The 15,761-nt window shown below is 40.7% G+C and overlaps 1 protein-coding gene across 2 annotated transcripts in view; it reads right to left on the reverse strand.

The window, feature by feature from the left end:
* UST (uronyl 2-sulfotransferase) overlaps positions 1 to 15,761 on the reverse strand; it is a 264,853-nt gene that overhangs the window by 156,449 nt on the left and 92,643 nt on the right. The window lies entirely within an intron of this gene.

Consider the following 15,761-nt stretch of genomic DNA (forward strand, 5'->3'; position numbering starts at 1 on the left):
GGTATGGCCAAGGTGCCCACCTGGCAACATGCTGAATCACTTGGGGGAGCCAATGATATGACCAGTATAACCAGAGACTCTTCTCCAAGAGGCAACACTTGTCGGTCCCGGGGAAATCATCTCCATGAGAAGTGAAGAAAACCAGACTCTCTAACAGAACAAACTATAAAAAATATGGTAAACACAAGAGTACTTAGAACAGTAGCACAGGGAATAAGGTAAATGTCCTCATTGGAGTAGATGAAAGATGATTTTTTAGGAAAGAGCGAAAGTGGCTGAAGAAATTGGAATAAAAAGAGGAAGCAGAGTTTAGGCCAAGGACAGTTCAAGTGGGGACATTTATCCAAACATAAATAAGTGGGCTTGGCTTGTGGGCCCTTTTCCGTCCTGAAGCATCATCCATCCCCTTTTCTGTGTAGTCTTCTGATTTAACACCCACTTGATGTTAACAAGGATTGTACTCTCACTGGCCAGTTGGACGCGGTAAAGGGACAACAGCCTGCAATATTCATGCACAAGAAAGACACGGAAGCACAAACACCTGGCATGCTCGTGATTGCGTTATTTTTATGAAACTTTGAAATATGAATGTGATTTACTGTTTGTTAGCTCTTAATGATTGTGCTGCACTCCACTGGGAACATACACAAATAGGAAGTGAGACGTATGTCTGGCTTAACAAAGAGGAAGTGCACAAAAGAATTCAGAAAAACAATCACATGAGTCTAGAGCTGTGGTCGGCAAACTACGGCTCGCGGCTCTTTGGTCCCTTGAGTGTGGCTTTTCCACAAAATACCACGTGTGGGTGCGCACGTACAGTGCGATTGAAACTTCATGGCCCATGCACAGAAGTCGGTATTTTGTGGAAGAGCCACACTCAAGGGGCCAAAGAGCTGCATGTGGCTCGCGAGCCACAGTTTGCCGGCCACTGGTCTAGAGAGATATTCAGAACTGTCTCTACAAGGCATGGGTATAGCTGCAGAGGGTTTCCGTGTGCTCATCATGTAAGTGTGTCTTCCCAGGAGGGATGCAGAAATCCCAACGTGCTCCAGCATGTTCTCCAGGTGTCAATCTCAAGCTCCAACAACTAAATGTTTCTAAAACACTGAAAGTTTCCATAAGAACCAAAGTCCCTGAAACTCCTAATAAGGACTGACCGAGCCTGACTGCTACCTCAAACTCCAGACGTGGGTCCCACTGACTCCTAGCACCTCCTTCTTGATTGTCTACAGGCAACTCACCCTTTGACAGGCCAAGCAGAACTCTATATTTGTTTGGATTCCACCCCCCAATTTCTGCCTCCCCTGTTTTCCTTGTTGGGTTACAGGATACACCATTTCTCCCACAGGCTCCAAAGTCCCAAGAGTCATCCTTGATTCATCTCCTTCCCTTAACCCGTACAATCCAGTTGCAGGTCCTGTTGGCTCAGCCTTCACAATATTACTCAAATCTGATCACATTTCCCCAGGCCTTCTGGGCCATCTCAGAGAGCCCTTGGGTTCTTCCATGATCTCTAATTTTTCTCCTATCCATACAGCAATCAGAGGGATCTTTTAACCTTATCAATCCGACCATGTTAGCCCTCTGTTTAAAATCTGTTTCTCCAAGAACAAAATAGTCAGCACCTTGTATGGTCTATAACCCTACATGACCTCAAGCCCTGCCTCCTACCACACCCGCCACCAGCCACAACAGCCTTCTCTCTGCTCCCAACACACCAACCTCTTGTGGGTCAGGGACCTTTTGAACTAGTTCTCTTCTCTGGAGAAAAAAAAACTCTTCCCCAGTCCCTTCACTCAGGCTCAGCTCAAATATCCCCCCCCCCCCCCCCAATAGAAGACTTCATTTCCTTCTGCGCAGAGAAAGGAACAGGGCTGACCAGTGTGGGCACTTGCACTGTGGACTCCATTGTTATCTCCACCAGCAGATCCCTGACCTCCCATCCAGTTATGTTCCTGCATCTTCTTAGGACAGAGGCTCTAAATGCCTTTGCTTATAACAGATGTACAGAAAGGGAAAAGAAAAGATACCTGGATTTCTTAAGTTGGAGGCAGCAAATTTTTCTTTTTTTAGCGTATAACTGTATTATTATAATGTATTTACGTAGAGCTTTTCATCTTAGGATCTCACTTCGGCTTTCCTAGTACAAAGTAAACAAAACTGTCAGAATTTTCAAACCTGAAGCTAGTAGCTTTTTGTCTGTGGAGATCAAAGGGAACACTTATCATAAGCACTTCCCTAAACATCAAAGAAGCTTCCTGCTGGTCTGTCTTACAGAGGATTCTACTGAGGGTGTCAAGTTTTGGGGAAAGAAGATCCCTCCAGCCTTTGAGCTTGGTGCTCCAGATGCAAATCCGGGAAGAAAGGGCGGAGGAGGGCTCATGAAGGGTCTGGAGCCAGGATAAGGACAAGCACTCGCCTATCACCCACCTCCACTGCTCTATGAACGTCCACTTTTGCACCCAGTCTCTAATCCCAGGTCCCAGCACCCTGTGAGGCAGTACCTCTTATTTTTGGAGGCGCATCATTTCATTTCTTCCCAGAAAGTACCCACACTGGTCAGCCTCCTTTTCGTATCTCAAGTCCTTCCTTTTGGGATCAAGGATTACAGTATCTTGTGAAGTCAGAAAAAAAGGAATAGTATACCCACCACATGTTTCCCCTCCTACCATCAGTCAATCTTTCAGAAGGGCCTGTCTCTAAACCGCCAAGAAATTGCTAGCTCAGGCCGGCATCGACCTAACCCTCTTGGAGAAGTCAGGTTTGTCCAGGCTGCTCAGGTGGGGGGAGGACACGCGTGATAGCCAATCAGAAGTAACACTCCAGCCCTGCACACTATTCAGCCGGCCCATATCTGTACGAGGGTTAAAATGTATGGAGCTGTACACCAAAACCACTGCCAACAACGCACATGGTTTAATGGTGTTAATGATGCCCTGACTAGAAGGCTAGTGATCTCAGACTTTGCAACCAGCTAAATCACAATCCATTCTAAATCTCACCCTACCCATCCAGCCCTTCATGATGGAGACCTCACATCCTTTCTCCCATAGGCTCCGAAGTCCAAGAGTCATCCTTGATTCATCTCCTTCCCTTAACCCATCCATATAATCCAGTTGCAAGTCCCGAAGGTGGTAAATATAACATGAGAGATCATGTGTGAATTTGCAAAGGGTTACAATTTGTGGACTTACTAGAGTGTTTACATATTCCAGAGTCATTGGCGGAGAGTATGTTATCAATGTCTACCACCATCACGTAAACTATTTGCTACAAATATACATTTCAGGAAACTCATGTGAAGTCTGATACTAGGAATTAGGAGGCCACAATTTGTGACTTGGCATCTGAAGATTCCTGACTGATTACCATAGTATACCTGGATCTCAGTTGGCAGGACTAAGGCATGCTAACCATACAAGAACCATCAAAGTCTTCTGTGACAAGAGCAATAAAAAACCAGACATAATATATACCTACATACACAGATATCTCACTTTTACAATAGAAAATATCCCCAAGAAGTATCATTCCACTCTGAAAGAATTGCTTTACCTCCTCAAAGTTTTCCATACACACATCTGTAAAAATGAAGTAAGTTCATAAGTTATTGTAAGGAGTTACCCCAGGGTATTTTCATTCCATGAAAAATAGTTAGAACTATACCTGCACATAATGAGCACCCGGTAAGCTCACTAGCAGTCCTAGTTGTACTCTGAGTAACAGCAGGAACAGTCTAAAACCCTACTTCCCTGCTTTTCATTCTCCACTCAGTAGTTTTCAACCCCTGATCCCCCTGCACATTCCACTTGCCTGCAATGATTTTAAGAAACGATACAGGGTCTCGCCTTAGTTGTCCTGGTTTCATTATTCTGGGACAAGTCATTTGGCATTTGGTATTTTCTAAAGTTCTTCAGGTAATTCTAATGTCTAGCCAGGGCTGAGAATCACTGAGGTACATAATACAAATTAGTGTATTTCCTAATCCAGGTCAAATATCATTTTTTAGAAGTAAAAAGTAAGAGACCTTATTCAAGCTGATCCTAATCACAGGTCACCTCCGTCATTTCTTATTGTACAACCGGAGTTCCAAATCAGAGGAGAACGCTGATGGAGCGCTAATGCTCGCAGAGGAGCTCCCAACCACAGAGGAGGCCGCCAGGCAGCTCTGGTTCACACCTGCTCCAGGGACATAACCAAACTGAAAAGGACTAAGGCTCACGGGCTGCCGAGAGTGGGCTGGCCCAAGGCACTCTGGGTTTACCCCTTAAACTACATGGGTTGCCCAAACCTTTCTGAGACTCCACAAATCCTTTCAAGAATAACTTTTAGACATTCTAGTTTCAGAATATATTTGCATTCTGTTGCACCCCTCTTGTTTCAAGGTAAAATGGAGAAGTAAAAGCATCCTCCTCCATCTGCCCAGAGTATCCCCAGACCCCAGTCAACTTAACCAGGGGATAGTCTGTCAGTCCTTGGAGACATTTATATTTGATCCCTATGCACACTTTAAGGGCCCACAAGGATCAAAAAGGAAAAAGCCTCCAGAAAATTTGAAGCAAAGACACTGTCTGGTCCCAGCCCAGTGAGGCACCCCTTTTTCCAGGCAGTTTACCTGGAGTGGAGAGGAGATGGGGGGCATGGTCAGCAATTGTGAACCCAATAGAAACCAATACAAGTGGACAAAGAAGAAACTGCTAGAAGCACTGACCTGAAGAAGGGCTGTTGGATAGAATTATCAGGGTATGTGAAATAGCAACAGTGGCTCTTATGTAAGAGGAGAGTAGAAAGGAGCCCAGGGAGATCATTTAGTGTATTCGGGAAGATATCACTAATAGCAATGACTGTCACTGATGATAAAGAACAGCCCAGGGTGATAGAGGGACTGCTGCAAGCTGCAGAACAAAAGACCTGTGCTCCAATTTCACTCCTACCCCTTCTGAGTTGAGTGACCTTGGAAATATCACCTAATTTCCCTGGAGCTTAGTGTTCCCACTTGCAACACAACTACATTAATAGTAGCACCTAAGAGGTCGGTGGTTATGAAAATGAAACAAGACATTTAGCACAGTGCCTGCCTGGCATATAGTAAGTGCTCAATGAATGGTAGCTATTTCCTCATCTTATATTACCCAATTTTATCATTTATATTTAATTTAACAATTTTCTTTCTTATTGAGGAAATCAAAGAGAATCCTGAGTCCTGGGGAGCAGTTTATTGTTTTAAGGATGAATATTAATATAAAGTAAGTATTTGTCATTATCTATTATTTTCCGATACTGGCTTGATATGCCTTCAAAAATATCCAATTTCCCCCCAAATTGTTTGAAATACCTTTAACAACGTGCAAATGAAGTTAGAGAACCTTCAGGGGATATAATTTATTCGTGACTCTTAAGTCTTGCATTAGCAGATTTATTTTTGTCTGAATTGGTCCCTGAAGAACAAAAATGTTTTAATTCCTATTCCTCTTATAGAAAACATAATATGCATTAGTGTCAACGTCAAAAAAGCCACCTCTACACTGTGCCAATTTTGATCAAACATCAGCAGTTCCTTTACAGAGTCTTTCTTCCACGGGCCCTTTTAAAATCATAATCATGAGCAATTGAAATGCTTTTCTCTTTGACTCAGAAGCAGACATTTCACACAGGATTCTGGTTACCTACAGCAGGATCCTATGGCTGCATCTCCCCTTCCCACCCCCTGTGGAGTCTGGGCCTCTGATAAGACCCTGTTAATGAAGGAGTCACTGTTGAAGGCAACACTGAAACTCCAGCTTAGTCGTTGCCAAAAAATTATGCTAATGCCCCCCTTTCCACCGTTAACCATGGGTTACATTTCTCTAAGAGGCAGCTGTCAGCACACACCAGCCGTGGTTAACAATGAGGAGTTTGTATGCTGAGTAAACATCTCCAATTGCCCCAGTTCTTATAATTAACGCAGCCCCCAAAGACACTGTAATGGAGGAAAATTGCTTGCACAGCTTTATTTAAGCTTTAATAAAATTATTTTCCACTGAATTCAAACCAATGGCTCTATGAACTATCAATACTTAAGTATATTTACTAAAATACCTTTAAAAATACCTCGAATAACCACCCAATCAATTAACAAAGGCAAAAATGTCTGGAAAATACTTTCTTGATCTTAAATGATAAAAATGAGCATACCAGACACTGAAAAAAAAGCAAATTAAACTGTTATCAATTATGATTTAGAAAGCAGCTTCCATTTGTAATAAATTTTAAAAGCAAATTAATGCTTCTTTCTTTGTATGTCTGGTTAAAAAATACTGCCTTTTCTATAATACATCTTTTTCTTTCATTAAATCTGAATATATATTTTAGGATGTCAAGGGTACATTTGTAGAAGAAAATTACTTTTGGAATCAAATGATCAGTGAACTACTGCTATAATAAAAACCTAAGTATAAATAAGAGTTATTGCCAAATTAGCTCAGGAATTCATTGCAATCATATTATATGATCTCAAGCAGATAGGAATGGAGTATCAAACAGACATGGAATCCCTTGAGTTTCCGTTTCAATCCAGATTTTCCTCCCAGAATAATTACTACAGTCAACTGACCCCTCCTGTGTAACTGTAACACACCCATTAACAGAGCAGCACCAGCCCTGCACACCTCAAGCTCTAACTAGAAACCAGGTAAGTCCTCTTCTTCTACCAGGATCTACCACCATGTAGCCATCATGAGAATTGACACATTCAAGCACATGCTTATTGCATGAAGCCAGTATGGGCCATACCTAATCATACACCTACACCACACACACCCACCCCATATGATTTCAGAAAAGGAAAATAACTACAGATATCATATAGTCCAACCCCTCAACTTATGAAGGAAATAACTAATCCAAAGAGAGGTCGACACACATGGCAGGTTAGCATAAGAGGTTAAGAATAGACCAGGTGACTGGTGCTCATTCCACAACAAAACAGTCTTATTGCATGCCATTTTTTACCCTAAATGGTATTTTCAAGCTTGATCACATAATTTACTCTGCAAACTTGAATTAGGATGACTTTGGGCTATTCTTACATAACCAAATTATTTCTCTAAGGATAAAGATACATCATTGAGAGAATTTTGAAAGAAAATATGCTTCCAACATTGATGAGAAGTCCCAAAGAGAATAATTTAAATGCCCTGTCAGTGGCTACAGGGCACTCACAATCTCTGAAGGCTAATGCATTAACTTCGATGTTCAAGTTTTAGCATGTTTTATTGAAATGTAATTCATTTGAATATCAACTTCCACAAATGAATCAAACACATATGAGACCTGGCCCTGCGCAAAAATGTGAGATGCACCCTTGTAATGGAGTCAGGCACAGCAACATTCAGGGGGTGTCTCCCAGCTGTGTCTTGAAGAAAAGAGGGGTAGGTGTCCCTGACCAGGGTACCCAGTGCCTGGGATGCAGTACTTGGAGGTGGGCAGGATATCTGCATATCCCTGCAGAATGGCAAGTTTAAGTTAAGGATATCCCTATGATCTTGAAATCAAGATCAGAAGATGAAGTCTCATTTAGGAGGCAAAGGGAAGTTTGTGCCAAGCCAAGGGCTCCAAGGGCACAACTAAGATAAGCTTACATGTATGTGTATGGAGTTCCAAAGTTCCCTTGCACCATCTCAGCAGCACCTCCATCAACCCTGAAAGACCAACACGGCAGGAAGGAAGCTGATCCCCCCTCCACACCATCTCTGGGCTCTATACAACAGTGGGCAGATTGGTGGGTTTCCTGTGGCCACCATGTGTGCCGAAACATCGATCACCACTGTGAGCCTGGAAGAAGGCTAAACCCATGGTCGGCAAACTGCGGCTCATGAGCCACATGCGGCTCTTTGGCCCCTTGAGTGTGGCTCTTCCTAAGCCTTAGGAGTACCCTAATTAAGTTAATAACAATGTACCCACCTATATAGTTTAAGTTTAAAAAATTTGACTCTCAAAAGAAATTTCAATCGTTGTACTGTTGATATTTGGCTGTGTTGACTAATGCGTTTGCCGAGCACTGGAAACCAAAAATCTGATGAAAGAAATCTGTGAGAACCCAGTGAGGAAACCCCATAGGAAAGCCATCAGCAGGTCCTGGTGATGTTCTAGGAGTGAAATAACTCTTGCTGGGTTACAGATCACTACTTGCTTGAAGTTTTGTGTCCAAGCAAACATATATTTTAATGGATTAAAAAAGACTTTGTGTTTCTAGCTCTGCCTCCTACTTGATGGGTTTTCTGGGCCATGGCCCGAGGCCACTGATAAATGAGCATCTGTGTCTTCTACATTCTAAATGCAACAGTAGTAAGATTGACACAGAAACGGCTTGTCACTTGCCAATTCTTTTCATGCTTTTTAGGGAAGTGAGAGGAACAAACATTCTACGGGGCATTTCGAGTAAACTGCACTAATGATATGCATGTGAACAAGACTGCTGAAGAGCTGCTCATAAATGCTGATGCTGATTGGGAAAGTGTGAGGGTGAAATGGTTTGCTAGCAAAGTTGGTCTCATGCAAATGTGGTGAGGCACAGCTGTCCCATCTGGGGTGACACTTTCATATAAAACTTTCAAGTCACTCAAGGAAGTGATCTTAGTTTCTTCCTTATTAGGTCTTCAAATGTAAAAGAGGATTTTTAATAGAGCAGCAGAAGTTATTGAATCATTCAGAACAATAATCCCCACAAAATTACCTAGCAAGCTATCACATGAGCCTGGCGGTACCTATTTTAAAAAAGTGAGTTTCAAAATTTTCAATCTCTCTTTTTTTTAATCATCTCTCTAGTTCTATTTTGTATCAGATTTAATAGGAGTAAGGCAAGACTTTGTGGTTTGTAGAACTATAATATTGGAAGATAAAAGAGGATTCTCATACATCTATATGTTATTCTGTAGGCACAGGTAAACATACCACTCAACCAGAAAAAAAAAAAAAGAGCCAAACAAATAGATGCCTAAAAATCATAAATTCCTTGCCAAAATGAGCTGAGGTCCAGGGGAAAGAATGTAGGAGAGAAAAAAATGTGGGCTTTGCAGTGAAATCCATTTACTGGGTGTAACCTTGGGCAAGGTCTTAGTTTCTGGGTTTTGGTTTTCCCATAGGTAAAACAGAAAGAATAAGACTTACCTTTTAGGGCTGGGGAGATTCGAATTACCACTTATTAATTGCCTGGCACGCATACAATAAAGCATAGCTGTTATGATTATATTTAAAATAGACCTAATTTAAAGACATGGAATGTTAAGTAAAACCCCTTCTGAGTAATCACATACATAAACATCAGCCCCAGCACTGAAATATGCATCCCACATTATGCACTAGAATGGCCTGTCACCACCTTCCTCCGTCTTTTTCAGGATTTATGATGGGAGGTTATACCTAGGCATGAATGCAATGCAATTTTTAAAACCCTGGCAGGATTTAGGTATTCCTATGCTTGTATTATTATTCTAAAAGATAAAGTGTGCTGGAGGTCATACTAGTAAATACTCTTGAGCACATAGTGGATCCATTTCTTTTCTAGCGAAGTCTTAATCGTGCCTCCCAACAAAATGAGTTGGGAAGTATGCTTTCTTACACCCAGCAAGAGGAATCCTTTGTAAAATCTTAGAATTCATCACACAACTGGATATACTAATGGTCTTTCAAAGTCACAGTGAGCCACTTTTCTGACCCATTGAAGCACTGAGTCTGAGGGCAGAGGCAGACAGCAGACTTGAGAGCAAAGGCATAGCTCTGCTAGAAGAAAATCGGACAGATTTCATCTTTGCATTAAAGCAGAGAGCTCGTTTCCTGGTCTGTATACTTGTGAATTCCAAATATACTCAAGCCTACTTAATGTCAGCTTGCCTGTTGAAGAATGCTTCTTAAAAAAATAATTTTTTCCAACAGCAGAAAACAGCAATCAAATAAATGAATCTAGGCTAATCCCAAATTACTTAATGGTCATGATACAGAGGGAGCATCAGCTCATCAAAGACAGAACTTTCAGTCTAAGGAGTCATCTGAGGTGGCATTGGTCTCAGAGCCGCGTCCTCTGAGAGGCGGTGACAAAGTCACATGACCAGCCACAGCTGAAACGGTAAAGAAGATTCTTTCACTGGATGGAAGGAAACGCATGGCGACCTCCAGACCGTCCTCCCAACTCTCAGATTCCCTGAAGGCCCCTGATGGCAGCAACAGCAAATGAAACTGCTCATCTTTGAAAGTTGCTTTACTTGTCACGTAGATCTCAATCACATAAATAAGTGTGTACTAGTATATATATAAAAAAATAGATATCTATGATATCAAGGAGTCATTTTAACTTGGTGATGCTCTTTTTAGCACAGTACTTCATATATGAAATGGTCTTAAAATGTAGATTTATTAAAAATATATTAATATTATATATAAATACATAAATATAAAAATATATTTATATTTTAAAATACATATAAGGCTGAACCATATAGCATATATATGTATATATATATATGTCATATATACATATTCAACCCTGCCTTAAAGAAAGGCAGGAATGGGAAGGAAGGGAAAGCTGGTTAAAGGAAAATGTTCTGTTCTGTCAGGAACAACTTTATGGCAGCCAAAGGATGTAAGTGTTATAGATTTTTCTCTATTGTGAGTGCCAGGCAAACACATCCTGATTTATGCCACTGAAGTGGTAGGAACTAGAGCTGCATGAAGATGAGGCAGGCTAATGTGAAGACATGGGATGGAAGTTAGATTTGAGTATAGGAGGACTGAAGGATTCTTGTTAATGACTTTGTAGCTAAGGGTCTACAAGAGGAGCCACAGACCCAGCAAAAGGTGGTCAAGACTCTGGTTGGTCTAGAGACCGTAAACACGTCCAATTCAAGCAAAGCCACTGCAAGCCTTCAAAGAAAAAATCATGCTCTGTGAGGGCTGTGAAAAGATAAATCGCAGGAGGGCATGCGACGGCTTTTATACGTAGGCGAGAATAATTGAAGAAACCACTCGGCAATGAAGAAAATATATTTCGTGATGGTGCAAAGAGGCACTGGAGCAAAAATAACTTGTAAGGATTATAAAAACAATAATGTGGGTTTATAAATAAGATGAGAAATTGAATATGCTAATGAAATCGTGACAGTGGAAGGCAGAAATAGAAAACTAGGTTATACTACCTAGTAGAAATGTGAAGCAGTGCAAAATAGATTTTTTGGTAGGAACCCTTGATCCTTTCCTGCAATATAGAAAAATAGAGAAGGAAATGAATATCTGTTGCATGCCAAGCATGAATCGTGCATTGGGCAAATCATTACATGCAGCTCTCTCTTCAGTCTTCAGGCAGGTATTTTCTCATGTTGTACTTGAGGAACAATCTCTCAGAGAGGACAAAAACTTACTTGAGGATGGACAGCTAGCCACCAGAAGGGCCAGGACAGGCGTGGAATAGTCCACTTCCAGAGCCCACTGCAGACTTGCCTTAGCACTCAGACCCCATCCCTCTGCCTGCAGAACACCAGGGATTTAATAAATTCAGGGATTTTTGAAAAGTCTTTCAAATCAGTGAAAGATGTAAGGTATGGGGGCTTTTCATAGGTTTTTAAAAGTATATTATTTTATTTTTTTAGTTAATACATAAAATAATCAATTTTGTCATGGGACAAAGGGAAGAATTTTAAAACTCTCTCTGTGTGCCACACATATACTAAAGTTGCATAAATAATGCCACATAAAGCTGTACATATATGTACGTGGTCTTTGTCTAGGAGAGATAATTTGTTTCAATTGAAAAGACTCATTCTATTTTTAAGTAAGTTCCATGCATATCCCCAAAAACATTTAAGTCAAGTTTACAAGACATTTAAGACAAGTTAAAAAGGATAGTTTTTGTTTTTTCCTCACTTAAAGTGTTATTACCACTTTTCACCTAACCAAATTTCAGCTACTCCAATCCCATCCTACTTTCAAAACTCAGCTACACTCAATTATCTCCTCTTTCAATTTCCACTATGAGAGAGAGAGAGAGAGAGAGAGAGAGAGAGAGAGAGAGATGAAAAAATATAACTTCATATAATATATGTATATATGTTTATATCTTTATAAAATTATATTTATATTTTATAAAACATATTTACATTTTTATAAATATGTTTATGTTTTATAAAATATATTTATACTTTTATAAATGTATATTTATGTTTTATAAATATATATTTCATAGTATTATAAATACATATTTTATATTTATGAATATACATTTATATTTTATGAATATATATTTCTACTTTATGAATATATACTTATGTTTTATGAATATATATTTTATGGATGTATATTTATAAATATGTATTTATATTTTATGAATATATATTTATATTTTATGTATATATATATTTATATTTTATGAATATATATTTATAGAAATATAAATATATATTTTAAAGAGTTTCCCCCAACAAGGAGAGAAGGGTCCGCACTAGCCCTGGACAGTAACCAAATCTGATTGCTGCATGTTCCATTTTGCTTCAGCATGGATCCAGCTGGTCTAAAAATGAAGTGTTTCTCTTTATTTACATTCGCTATACTAAAAGTAAACAACTTCCTCTAAAAAGCCAAAAAAAGAGCTGACTCGTCCCTGCTGTACCTCTGATCAAAGAATTAAACACCATACTGAACACTCAGTGCTTGATTCATAATTATGGAGCGTCGCTCCTAAGCTTCTATACCCCAACCCCCAACGCCAAAGGGCACTTGAGAGACAATTTCAAAAGTAGACCGTTTAGTTACTCTTCTCCAGGGGTCATTCTGAGCACCGATTCCAATCACTAATATAACAAAAGTCACCTAAATATCAGCCGATCAGGCTGTCTTTTGAGCCACCGTCCTCTAACAGCAATCATCCTTGAATGAACCACACCAAACAGACTCATCCAAGTACTGTACGTACCACCTGTACTTGACCAAGACATCCAAATGACATTTACAGTAGAGGCCAAATTAATTGGTAAAGGTTTCAAGCCAACAGAATGTTCAAATCATGACCACTTCTTAATCTAAATATTACAAAGTATAAAGTAGCATTTTTTTTTAACTTAGCTTATCTAGCTTTTAAATCTGTTATGAATACAACCATGATATATACAATGCAAACCGATTTATAAATATTTTCATTAGCACTTATGGAGCAAACACACATCAGCCCTTTGGAGCACTGTGTGCTGAGGGGAAAACAAGAGAAGCCGGAGGGAAAACTCCTGGTCCATGTCGCTGTCCAGTCAACTGGCCTCTAGAACATCCTATTGTCAAGTTACAACCCTTTCCTCTGCTGTGGCTATGGATTAGGAAATTTTGGGAAGCAGGCGAGGCTCAATACCCATTCCTGCATCAATACTAACACTCCCACCGATGGTTGCAGTGTTTTCAGGGTCTCAGAAGTCAGTGCGTGAGTTTGCTTCACACACAACCTCGGCATCACTCACACACGCACTGCCCTATAAGGGCCACATGCTGACCGAATGCACCACTGGGGCACCGTGAGATTGCTTTACACAGCACCACTCCGTCATGTGGCTGCCAGGAAGCTCTACTCTTTGCGATCGATATTTTCCATTTTTACCCAGGTTCTGGATTCTCGTCTGGTGAGTATCCTTGTCCGCTGACAGCATAACCACCACCCTGTGGTTTCTCAACCACTAGTCTCTCAGGCCTGAATGAGACAGAAAAATAAACAAAGGTAGAGAAGCCTTGCTATGCTTCTTCCTCTTAAAACATCTGGGAAATTTTGTAGGAGGTAAGAGCCCTTCAAGGACACCTGGACTCTGGATCTGGCTTCACCGTTAACAAGCTGTGTAATGTTGGTCAGGCCACTTAGCATCACCGAGTCTCTGTTTCCTCATCATCTGAAGTCCTGGTGTAAACACCGTGCTATGAGCTCTGTAGTTCTGCACCTGCCCATAGCTCTAATTGTACTGACCAAGCTGTGTTGACTGACGGACTACATTCAGAGGAAGGATTAGAGGTCTATGTTGGCAGAGCTTATAGTGGAAGTAATACTTAAGCCTTGCCTTAAGGGTAGACAGGATTCAGCTCGGGGCTCAGGTGTGATAAAGGGAAGGGCATTTACAACAGGGGAACAGCATAGGCAATCAAGAATCACATTGGCCCATATATGTGGGCTTTGGGGTGGGGTGGGGGATACTGAGCACACAGAGGCAGATAAAATCATAAAGGGAAGATGAATGCATAATAGTATCTGCAGCTCTTCCATGAGCATTTGTACAACCTGTCATGGAGCTTATGGGTGAAAGTTTACACTTCAAGCCAAGTACACTGGATGTGTTTGCCAATTTAAAGATGTTTTTACCTGAGCTCCATATAAAACTGACCAAAAACCCCTCAAAACATAGGATAACATACTACTACACAGACATTCCCTCCTTCAAATATAGATGATAGATAGATAGATAGATAGATAGATAGATAGATAGATGATAGATAGATATCACCAAGTTCTGTAACTTAGTTATAAGAAATCACTCATTATAAAATTTTACCTCTGGGGATCATAAAAGGAGGGAAGGATAAAATCAGGGGTTGAACTCAGTAATGCAGTTTAGATTCCAATTCCCAATCAGCTCTGGTATGAAGACCGACCTGAAATGGAACTTAGGGCAAGTTTATACTCATCACTCTTCTATTTTAGTCAGTGCTCCTCACCAAGTCCGACAGCTTGTGCACAAACACCTGATTTACCTAGATAATCTCTGATAGTGTACAAGAGATTATATGGGTGGCCCAACCCCCCAACTCTAGCCCCATCTCTTAAAGAGGTAACTATGCCTTAATCACTGGCATGTATTGACTAAAGCAAAAGCTACTGTTAAGGACACTATATGAATAGGACCTTACATGTCCATCTCAGCTGTAGCTGCTTCCTATGAATAAGAACTTAGTTTATTTGTACCATGACTGCACAACCCTATGCTAATACCTTTGGTTCTGCTTTTGTTTCCTGTTTAGCATGCATCATTTCTGTGCATGTTTACCATTTTTACTTTATATAATATTAATTTACTTTATATAAAGAAATTTCTCAAAGGTGTAAGTAATTGGCCTAGGTTGCAGAAAGTTGGATTTTTTTTCCCTTAAATACAAAGGGAGAAACATGACCCCTGTCAAATGACAATTTTTGTCAGGTCCAAGTGTCGCCCTAGTCACTGTCAGGTCTAGGGTACAGGAGTCACTCAACGCAACTTGTATTTTCTAAGTCTCCAGTGAGACCATGGGGTTCAACCAAGGCACGCCCCTTGCTCGGCTTTCTAGCTAATCTCACTGTCCTTAAGAGTCAACTTTTCTCCTGAATAGGACCACGAGTGAGCAATATTCAGGTAAAAAAAAATAGAGATTTCTACCTGTGTGTATGTGCCTTAAGAAATGACACTGGCCTCTGCCAAATTGCTTCCACATACAAGTCCCCACCTGCCTCGGATTCCTCTTCACTCAGCTCTTCACTCTCGGATTCCATGCCTCAACTTGGAAAACTGCCATTTAATTTCCTTAGTTACTTGGCTCTCAGACTCCAAATTTACCCTCTCCATGTGAGCAGACCCTTCCAGAAGGTGGCACACTCCTTCTCTCCTGCCTGTCCCTGCTCGTCTTCCCCACTGACCTTCACAAGAAGTGGTACCCTTTGGCTAGGATGGTCTTTGGCTGCCTTCAGGTCATGAATTCCTCCCCTGTGAAAACCTGAGTGCTCTGGGTTTCAAAGCAAA

The sequence above is a fragment of the Myotis daubentonii genome, chromosome 6, assembly GCF_963259705.1.
Source record: "Myotis daubentonii chromosome 6, mMyoDau2.1, whole genome shotgun sequence".
NCBI classification, from domain to species: domain Eukaryota; kingdom Metazoa; phylum Chordata; class Mammalia; order Chiroptera; family Vespertilionidae; genus Myotis; species Myotis daubentonii.